The 10,911-nt window shown below is 47.2% G+C and overlaps 1 long non-coding RNA gene across 1 annotated transcript; it reads right to left on the bottom strand.

The window, feature by feature from the left end:
• Positions 1 to 702: 702 nt before the first annotated feature.
• LOC129383276 (uncharacterized) lies at positions 703 to 3,564 on the bottom strand. The gene is made up of 3 exons (XR_008611149.2): positions 3,448 to 3,564; positions 2,408 to 2,467; positions 703 to 836 (listed from the first exon to the last, which is right to left on the bottom strand). It is a non-coding gene; the product is annotated as an uncharacterized lncRNA (long non-coding RNA).
• Positions 3,565 to 10,911: the final 7,347 nt, after the last annotated feature.

Here is a 10,911-nt window from a genome sequence, read left to right as displayed (position 1 = left end):
TGTATGTGCGAGTGACTGCACTCGAGTGGGACCCGATCGCGGCTCAACCCGGCGCGTGCGAGGGAGATAAGCGAAGAGCAAACGCACCGTCTTCCGTCCAGCGAAATACCGTGGGAGCATGGGAGGGAGGGAGGGGACGGTTTAGTGATTTGGAAGCAACTGCGTATTTCGATACGGGGCACAAGGGCAACTGACGATCGCGTGTCAATCTCGCGCGCGAAAGGGAAGAAAGCCGCGAGGCTGCTTAGGAGAGGGGAGGGTCGGCTTCTTCTCTGCAGCGAATGCGTACTTTGCACGGCCGCAAAAATGCGCGCCTCGTATTTTAAACGCGATGTGCAGGTGGCTCATACCTTCTTGCCTCCCCCCTCCCCCCCCCGTAATATGTTCTCGCTACTCAATTTTCGTTAAAGCGATAGACAGCACGAAGGTAACTTTGCTCGCTGCAGCAGCCCCGCTTCTTTCCGCTAGCGTTGTGACAGCGTGTCGGCGATCATCAAGTGTTATTTGCTCATGTTCGCCTATGCTCACTGATGGCATGCTTGTTCATTCCCTTAGCGAGCGAATGTTTCCAAGTTTATACGGCTGGTAAGACTGCCATCCTTACGTTGTAAAGCTGTATACTAATTTGATATCGCACTCAATGCTTCGGCTTTCGGGCGAAACGGATATTTCTTAACATATAAAAGGAGATACAGTTCTCAATGACCATTCCAGACAACTTTACTTTCCACCAAAATGTATGTAGTCGACGGGATACAGTGGTATTCGTGGCCATATTCCTTAATATTATATGCTCTTGTCTGTGACATTAAAGGCAGGTCAGCGGCCTCTACGTCCTGTAATAGAAACATAATCAGCTGGTTAGCCACTATTCCCTGACTGGTCGTCTCTTATGAACGCGCTGCAATTTCTAAAATGTGCGCTTAATATTTTGGCGTGAGAAAATAGAAAACTGTTCGACAGAATATGCTGTGCGATATCTAGCTTTGTCCTCGAGAATATCTCAGGTAGTGTCATCTTTTATATCATGTTAGCGAAGTGTGATCCCGCGCTGCGGTAGTTCAGGCTTCCGCAAAACAAAATTAAATATTTACGGCTTTGTTATTGAAAACGTAGCCAATACATTGTCAAAACTACGCATGCAGAGACACCAACATTGCATGCGAAACGATTAGCGCCACGTTCATAATAACTTTTATTAGAAACGACTTTGCTTAATAAGGACACAAATTCGTTCAACTGCGGTGAATAAGCTGTCAGAAAATTTAAACCAACAAGAAGTGTCCCTTCATAAGGATGTTCAAACCATTCGGGTAGTTTATGATCAATTTTGCCATGTGTTGTTGACCATCACCTGTAAATGAAGCATTGGCTCACTATTCAAATAGTTTTTCTTAGAGGTCGGCAAGCCTAGTTTAAAGCTCGGCGCGTCGTGAGGGACGTTGAATTTATGATCAAATTTACACCATTCACTTATATATTATTTTACTGCCTCCGTTACGACAATTTCCACACATTATACGAAACTTCCAACTTTATTAAAGTCTATTTTCAAATGTTATGCAAAATAGGCCTCGTTTCATTGGTTTTAGTTCAAAAGATGAAGCTAAAGCTCTTCAGATAAGCTAAGAAGATAACGCAAAGTCTTATGGTATGTAGGCTACACAGAGAAATGTTACCTTCTCATTGTAGCGTCTTCATAAAGAGTAATAATCCAAGTTAATTCGGTACTGTTTGTGTACATCGCTTGTAAGTGTTGTCTACTGGATGAAAAAAACTTGACTATACAAAATGACAGCACCAAAGGGTGTTCTTCGCCTTCTTCACTTTTAATTAATTCTTAGAAAAAAGCGCTCTATTAATAATTTTTCAGTTTGTAAACCGTATGATTTGATAATTGTTGTAGAAGTGGAAAGGACTGCCGATGTGACAATAATAAACTGCTGAAGCAGGTTACAATCATTCAAAGAGGCGAAATGCGAACAGACCTGCTTACTTAGATTGAAGTGTACGTTAAAGGGCCATAGATGGTCTCAATTTCTAGAGTCCCTCACTACGGCGTGCCTCGTAATCAGATCGTTGTTTTGGTACGTAAAACTTCATAATCATTTATTTACATTCAAAGGGTAACTAACTACGTTATGTGTCTGCGCGTGCATGTTCTTTGTGCTATACAAAAGTGTGACATACATTTGTTCAGTTCTGCCTATTTTTGAGCGTATGTACAGACGAGAATCAGCCTATACACTGAAGTTAACTGACTTATACATATCATCTTACATATCGATAACTGCAGTAGTAAAACAATACACAATTGATAAATAAAACGTTAATGCAGTATGCACCAATGGGAAAATATGTCTAATTTTCTGAAGAAAAGGCAATTAAAAAAAGAGCTTTCACCTACCAGGTGGGATTCGTTGTGGTTTTTTTGGACCGCTGCCTCCGCCGGGTCCTCTCCTTGGTCCTTTTGTTGGAGATAAATTAGCATTAACGTGGCGCTCATTCAAAGATGCTAAACATTAATTTTCTACCTGATTTTAGGCGATTCATCAAAGGCGTATAAAATTTCTGCGCTGTAGTTGGATAACCATATGGGGTACCTACTTAAATAATTCTAAAGTAGGGGGCCCGACGTTGTATATTGTGCTAGAGATGGTTATACTGATCTACATAGCTGTGCGGAAACGAAACACTACCTGCGTCGACAGCAGAGCCAACCATTCACAACGCACCCCATCAAAACCTCTCCAAAAAAGACGCACGCGGCATTGTGCCGTTTATTAAGCGTGCTGAGCGCAGCTTCCTAATAGGCACTAATAGCCCCAAAATAGAACCGTCGAGCTATTTTCCTTTCGGAAGCCGATCTAACGGCATGTCGGATAGCAAGCAGGCACGTTCACCTGCCCATCTAAAACAAAACCGCGTCGCCGACGAAGGTTCAGCACGATATTTTCAAAGACAGCTGTAGTCGTAAAAATGGTACCGATGGCTAGTGCTGCTCTTCAACTTCCCCAGCATGCAGCACAGGGCAAAATTGCGAGCTGTGTGCTTAATTATCCATGCCTAGAGCACAGCAGCATGTGCACTTGGTCAGAAGTCATCTGTAGAGTATCATATATTAGAAGCACTTTTCTGCAGCTAGCAACTTGAAAAAGTTATCACTGTTAACGCCCCTGCCTGTTATTTTATATTTTTCTAACCATGCGGCGCGGCGTACTCACAAATAGGATGGCAAACAAACGCGGACATCACGCTTCACAAGCGATCAGCTCCCGAAGCACTTGCACCTCACTTACAGCAGACGTACAACCCCCATCGTCGAATTTACTTCAGAAAATAAATCCGGAAATGGTGTCCTTAGGATGCCTTGTTTACGGCCAGCGCACTGAGGATCGTCTCCTGAAAAGAAATTTCTTCTTGAAAACTTCAGAAAGGATGACTTACCCTTTGCTGCAAACACCAATCCCGGCATCGTGGACAAAAGTAAGGCAAATATGGTCAAAACCACGAAAATGCTTAAGCTCAAAACGCGCACCATGGTCACTCAGTTAGTAAAGTGAAAGTTCTTCCAGCGGCGAGCGCTTAAATACAATTTTCACGATGCTTTACATGACGTCACAATCGTCGTTTTTGTTCAGGTACAACGCGGGTTGGGGAGGCTATGTTTCATTGCAGTATTTTATTATAGAGTATCTCTTTATTTGCGAGTTGAACCTTTATTTCTTCGGCAGAGACTTCAGAAACAAGTGTCAATGAGGTCTCTGTGAAGATGGCACAAACAAAGATCTCAGAGACAGACACTACAGTATATCTGTTGTTCTAGATTGTGTATCAGTGCGTTACCACTTCCACGCAAATCTTTGTTCTGTTTCCAAATTGAGAAGACGCCTGCTTCCAAAGTATTTTCTTTTCCAGGTGCGGTACAGTCACACCGAGCTAAAACAAAAACACGTCAGGGAACAATGTGTTCTCGCTTTCTTTTTTTGCGATAACTAAAACTGGACTACATCAGTATCGCTTGTTCGAGGAAAGCACGCACAATGGAAAGAATCCAAAGGGCACCCGCATGGAAATACCAATTCCGTTTAGAATACAGTCTTTCGTAGCCGTTCCAGTAATGTCGCAGTTGCGATTCCTGATTTTAACCTCAACATATTTCGACTGCGATTGTAATGTACAAAATCATTTGAATGCATCATGAATATGTTGTTTTTCGCCTTAATCGTTATGAGACATACATTGAATGTTGAATATATACAATATGCGAAGGCTTGCAAATCAAGCGGGGACAGATTCATTTCTTAGCAATATCCTTCAAGCAACCTTCCGTTCTCGCTATTTAACGTTTATTATTTACAACCATGCTAAAATGGTGGAAGCGATGAACAATGTGCAATCGCTTGCCCCATCGCTTTCAATTATAATAAAAAGCAAGTTTCCAAGGAGCTGCCTGCCGCCCACCAGCATTCCCGACATTCGATCATGGAACCCAGCCGAGAAAGCACTTGTACAGAAATATGTGTTCTAAAATGAAAGTTTCAAGTTCAGCAGAATGCGTTGTTGGGAGAGTTGGTTCATTGTATTTGGAGAGATTGGTTGCGCTTTCTAGACGATAACAAGGAAGAAGAAAGCACAGGCGTAAACTAACAGCTGAGGTTTATTCGAGGAAAACACTTACATATCAGACCGTGCCAGCGCAGGCGCATCAGGGTATCAGCAGCAGAAAAAAAGAAAAAGCACAATATCAGAAAAAACCAATGACGTGGCTCAGCTAAACATATTATCTAGGCAACTAGATAATAGAACTAGGAAACTTACCTTTGAAAAAGAGCACGTTTGTTGCTGTTTTTGCCCTCGCACACAAAAACAACGATTACCATATGATTCAGCTCACTCTAAAATCACCAAAACGGCCATTGCTAAGCAGATTATTGAGCAATTTTTGAAGAAGTCATGTACGCATGCCATGCAGGCCAGCTTCGACATGCAAATTTCTAGGCTGAAAGAGGCTGGCTTCCCTGATGTGGTTGTGCTGGCAGTGGTTGAAACGCTCGAAAAGAGGCTAAAAGCGCCCCAAAAAGTAAACTCTGATGTTGCCGACAAAGCTTCAAAGCCAGTCATAATTCCATATGTTCACAGAACTGCACACAATCTGAAGGAGATAGCAACCAAGCATGGTGTCCCACTCGTTTTCTCGGCTCCCTGCAAGCTGAGTCACCTTTGCGCCCGCATTGGGAGACTTGACGCCAGAGAGCAGCAAGGTGGCTGCGGCGTGAAACACAAGAACCCCCATGTAGATTGCCAAGTTGGCGTTATTTATCAGATTCCCCTGACATGCGGCAAAACCTACATAGGCCAGACGGACCTATGTTTGAACGTGCGAATCCGAGAACACGAAAGATCAATTATAAACTGGGAGCAACGTCATTTACCCATGCATTGCTTAGATCATAAATGCAGGCCTCTGCTCAACCAGGTTAAGATCCTGCGCAAGTGCAATAACGAAAAAGCACGAGAACTTCTAGAGGCTTATTATATAAAAAAGAAGGGACAAGCGTGCATCAGTGACACATCGGTCATGCTTTACAATAGGGAGGTACGCTTCCTAGATAATATATTTAGCTGAGCCACGTCATTGGTTTGTTCTGATTTTGTGTTTTTTTTTCTTCTTTTCTGCGGCTGATACCCTGATGCGCCTGCGCTGGCATGGTCTGATATTTAAGTGTTTTCCTCGAATAAACCTCAGTTGTTAGTTTGTGCCTGTCCTGTCTTCTTCCTTGTGATCATCTAGAAAGCGCAACCAATCTTTCAAGTTCGCTTCTCATCCAAGATGGGAAACCTCAGTGTGTCACGTGGGGTGAGAGGTAGCAACATTTATCCAGTGGTGGCCAGGAGGAGTGATTCGATGAGGGCCGTATACGTCGATGACGATGTGGTCAAATGGGCACGGAGGACAAGTCAACGGTTTAAATTGGAGCCGTTAAATGGCAGGAAGGCATCTTACGGCACTGGCAAGCGAGACCGGAAAGGGTGTAGCGGCGAATCAAGCGCGGAACATTCCGCACCAAAAGTAGTGGAGGCGAAGGTCGGTGTAAGTCTTCAACACTCCGGCATGTTCGCGCAGTGGGTCAGCATGAAAAGCGACACACACGTCAGGCCATAGGTTGTGAGGAGTAACGGAGAGCCATGTGAGTCCTTCAGAAAGATAGTTGCGATAGTATAGCCTGCCGTCGCTAAGAGTGAAATGGGGATCTTGAGTGCGAATTTTCCCCAAGGCAGGAGGTGACGTGGCGTAAATAACAATTCGATAAATTAAGCAGGCCAGGGGTCCTTTCATTCCTCCAAAAGCATGTCGGTAACGGCTAAAGAGGACACGTCGTAGGTCCAAACGTTGTATGTCCACACGCCGTAGCTCGACACAGACGGTGTCACCAAACAAGGTGGACGAAGTGACCGGGGCAGAGCGTCTGCATGAGAATGCATGAGCATGTCCTACTTCTGGAGCTGCAATGGCCAATGGCCGAGTCAACCATATGGATATTTCAAGGAGGTGAGCCATAATAATGCATTATTAACTGTACCAACGTCAAATGGGCGTCAGTAAAGCTAAGAGGGAAACATTCCCATGGGCCATATGATTACGCGCAGTTTTTCCGTAACCGAAAAGTTGGCTTCGGTTTTACTGAGCGCACGGCTGGCGTATGCAAGGTGGTACTCGGGAAATCCATTTTTGCAAGAAGGGTCAACATTTTTCAGGATTGTCTGTAACCTAAGTAGGTGTCACAATGTAGTAAATGCATCGTCGCATGCTTGTGACCATGCCGAAACGCAGCGGCTCTTGCGGAGAAGGTAAGTAAAAGCTGGTATGATGAAGGAAAAATTACGCATGAAGTGACAAAAATATAAACAAATGCCAAGGAATGTGCGAACTTATTTCAGTATATTTGGTTTAGCCAACTCGAAAACGCACCAAGTTTTCTTGGACCCGGAAGGACGCCATCTGGAATACGACATTGCCAAGAATATTGAGACGTCAACTTGTTTATCTTTTTCTTGTGAACGCTTTTCACCGCCTATGAAACGTTATCGCTCAGTGCGGGACGCCCCTGCATGTATCGGTAGTTTATGGAATCTTATCTACGGTTCTGTCCACTGTCTGTTGTCACCGAACCTTGTGCAATATGATTGCATGTATGCGCGACGCGAATGGTGTGGAACTTTCAGGAAGAGACGCGAGCACCAGCGATTACTTTGGAAGGTGCCATGGCTCGTGCATAAAAGCCGACGCACTTGACCGGCAGAATAAATTTTGACCATAGCGACTTTGTTCGTCGCTGTCGCGGGGCTTTAAGTGTAGCCTATTTTTGTGGGCGCAGGTTCGCCCAATACATGTTAGTTTCGTCATTAACGGGATTGCTGTGTCCTTTACCGTCACTACTACGTGACAACTGGCGGAGGTGATTTGCGTGCATGTACCGGACGCCCCCACCATGCTGTGACCCAAGCTCGAACACGGAAGACAACACCAACGTCACCAAGAACTAGCGAGGTAGCCGCATGCTGCGAGGACTGCCCCCACGGCATGCACTTTTGCCTGAAAAGACCAGGAAGTGCACGGCCACGACAGCAGCTAGAATGAGAGCCCCAGTGTCGCCAACACCGATCGTGCTGCTGCAGTCCAGAGAGCCACCGACACTCGGCGGTTCAACATTCGAGGACCCGGAAAGCTGGCTAGAATCGTTTGAGTGGGTCGGTACTCTTACCAGTTGCAACAGTGACGACAAGCTGCGACATGTCTTTTTCGCATTGGAAGACGCTTCCAGGACGTGGTTCGAGACCTGGGAAGACACCTTAACGACGTGGGACCCGTACCGAAGCGGCTTCTTACAGACATTCCCAAGCTTCACACTCAGACAGGAAGCCGTAGCTCTACCAGAAACTCGAGCACAGCTGCCTAATGAGACCATCACGATATTTATGGAGAAGATGAGCCGTCTATTCTTCCACGCCGACCCGGAAATATCTGACAAGAAGAAAGTCCGCCTACTAATGCGTGGTGCGAAGGAAGAACTTTTCGCCGGAATGATACGAAATCCACCTAAGACCGTCGACGAGTTTCTTCGCGAGGCCACCAGCATTGATGAGGCACTGGAAATGCGCATCCGGCAATTCAGCCACCTCACGAACTCTGAAAACTACGTCAGAGTTCAACCACTGCCACCGACGATCTGCACGACACTATCAGAGCGGTGGTGCGGGAGGAGCTTCAGAAGCTGTTCCCTTCATCACAGCCTCAAGTGGCTTCGATTGCCAATGTAGTACACAAGGAGCTGAAACAATCACTCGGAGTACAACAATCGCCGACATAGGCTGCCGTCAAGTTCCTCCTCCACGCCTGCGCCAGTGCGCTGTTACGACGCAGTTCCGCCATTGATCGTCGCCGCCAGCTCGCCCGCCCGTCGCCCAGCGCAGCCATCCGAGGTAGACTATGACATTGGGCGCGTTCCCGACCATCGCCCGCTCTGCTATCACTGCGGGCAAGCTGGACCTGTCTACCACCGATGTGAATACCGCGAAATGGAACTACGAGGGTTCGCCGTCAACGGTCCGCGCCTGCAGCAGTGTTAACGCCATCGTGATATCGCCGACTCCCCCGCCGCTACTCAACGAAGCCATCGACGACCGTCCCGTTTGCCGTCATCAGGCCGCTACCTGTCGCCGCAGTGCCGTTCATACATTGGCCCTGCGGGGGGTCGGTTCGTCAGCCTAAATCCCGAAAACTAAAAGCCCTACCGATGGAGGTGCAGTTACTGTTCGACGAACTGATGAAGATCCTCCGCCGCCGGCGAAGACGTCGAAGAGACTACTTCGACGACATAACGACACTCCACCATCTCGACGAAGCCTGGAAGCAAAGAATGCACTGGCCGAAGACCTGACGACACGACGTACCAGCTACATGTCAACATGACGCAGCTGTGATCCGACGCCAAGGCCTAAGTGCAACACAAGACAAAGAACAACCGACCTCGACGTGCTTTTTGACGGCCATGCAGTCACCACCTAATTGGACACAGGAGCCGAGTACTCCCTCATCAGAGGCCACCAAGCTCAAGAAAACCAAGCTTGCATGGGACGGCCCTCATGTTCGCACTTTTTACAAAGAAAACCCCTGCGGATTCCTCGAAAGAGAATCTTCGCATTTGAGAAAAAAGTTCATCTGGGTACGGGAAACGAACCCACGACCACCGGCTTTCCAGGGCAGCCGCTCTACCATGTGAAGCAACCAGCCGGCTAGCAGATGGCTGGCGAAGTGGAATTTATCAACTCAGAAGCAAAGGCAACAGTTTGACGTGATAGTTCTGCCTCCGACAGCGATAATTCGACAATAATGTATCGCATTGCATGCACGCAAACCGGCATTGGGCGCAAGCCGTGATCATGCCGCTGTCAGATGTACGATAGCGCACTCCTCTTCTTACGGACTCCGTGAGCCATAATTACCGACGCTCAATAGAAAATGGAGTTCACTGTTCCCTTGCTGTATCGATGCTTCACTGCGGAAAGCTCAGGACGATACATGGTGTCCGAAGTGGTGAAGCCTGCTCCTAACGAATTCCACTAATGGTGGTCAGCTGCTGACGGACGTCCTGCATTCCCCTTCAGCAGTCATGGAAAGCGTCCAGCCTCCGAAACCATTGAAGACATCGGGAGACACCGGGAAATGCTGGATACAACGTCACCTGACAAACCAAGGTCGAAAGCGACAAAAACTGCACTCCTTCTTAGCGTAGCCAGCGAAGGTGCGATAGAGATCTACAACTTTTCGTTCTTTGGGACGGAAAGCAAACATGACTACAAATTGATCGTCCCCGAATTCCAGGAGTAATATAGCGAAGTAGGAAAGCGAAGTTCACGAAAGGTATGTGTATCGTGCGCGTGTGCAGCGGGGCGCCGAACCATTCGAACAGTTTCTACGAGAAGTGAAGAAACAGGCCAGGGTCTGTAATTTCGGTACCCTAAGCGATGACATGGTTCGGGACCGAATCGTTTTCGGAATGAACTTCACGAAGCTGCGGGAAAAAAATGCTCAGCGAAAAGAAGTTATCCCAGGAAGGTGCTAACGCCTTATGCAAAGCAGCCGAAACCTCAGCTCGCCAAAACGAGATATGGTCTAGGACAAAGAAAGTACCTGAAGTCGACTCAGTAACTGTGAACAGAAGGGTGGTACGTCAGCCAGCAAGGTGCACCCGTTGCGACCGAATGCATCCGCCAAGACGTTGCCCGGCATACGGCAAGACTTGTCGTTTGTGTAACAGGCCAAATCATGTTGCCGCGTGGTTTACCGGGAGAGCTAATAATGGCGAAGTGCAGCGAGGAGACGATCACTTCGACGTCTTGGATGTAGCCGCAAACAGCGTTCCGACTGGACGCGAGTGGATAGGTGGAAGAAACGTTAAATTCAAGGTTGACACCAGATGCCAATCGAAACGCGTGTCTCTATCAGTTTATCGCAAGGTAAATATCGGTACGCTTCACTCAAACGGCGCGGCGCTGTGCTCGTACAACGGTGGAATTATAAAGGTCTGTGGAACGCTCTTGGCCCCCCTCGTCATTGGTAACCGGCAGGAAAGTGCACAGTTCTTCGTGGTGAAAAAAAGACCATCAGGCCATTCAGGGGTTGGAGGCCAGCGAACGCTTTGGTTTAATTCAGCGGGACGTTGACACTGTAGCCGCAACCACATCCGAAGAAATAGCCCGGCAGTTCTCCCACCTATTTCACGGAACTGAACGCCTTCATCGGGAATACGAAATTGTGCTTCGCGAAGATGCTACGCCCATCGTTCAGCCAGCTCGAACAGTGCTCCTGTATCTTCAGCAGCCTCTGCGTGCAGAATTGGACCGGAT

The sequence above is a fragment of the Dermacentor andersoni genome, chromosome 8, assembly GCF_023375885.2.
Source record: "Dermacentor andersoni chromosome 8, qqDerAnde1_hic_scaffold, whole genome shotgun sequence".
NCBI lineage: Eukaryota > Metazoa > Arthropoda > Arachnida > Ixodida > Ixodidae > Dermacentor > Dermacentor andersoni.
Note: the sequence above shows the minus strand (reverse complement) of the source record. Positions and strands in the feature narration are given on the sequence as shown.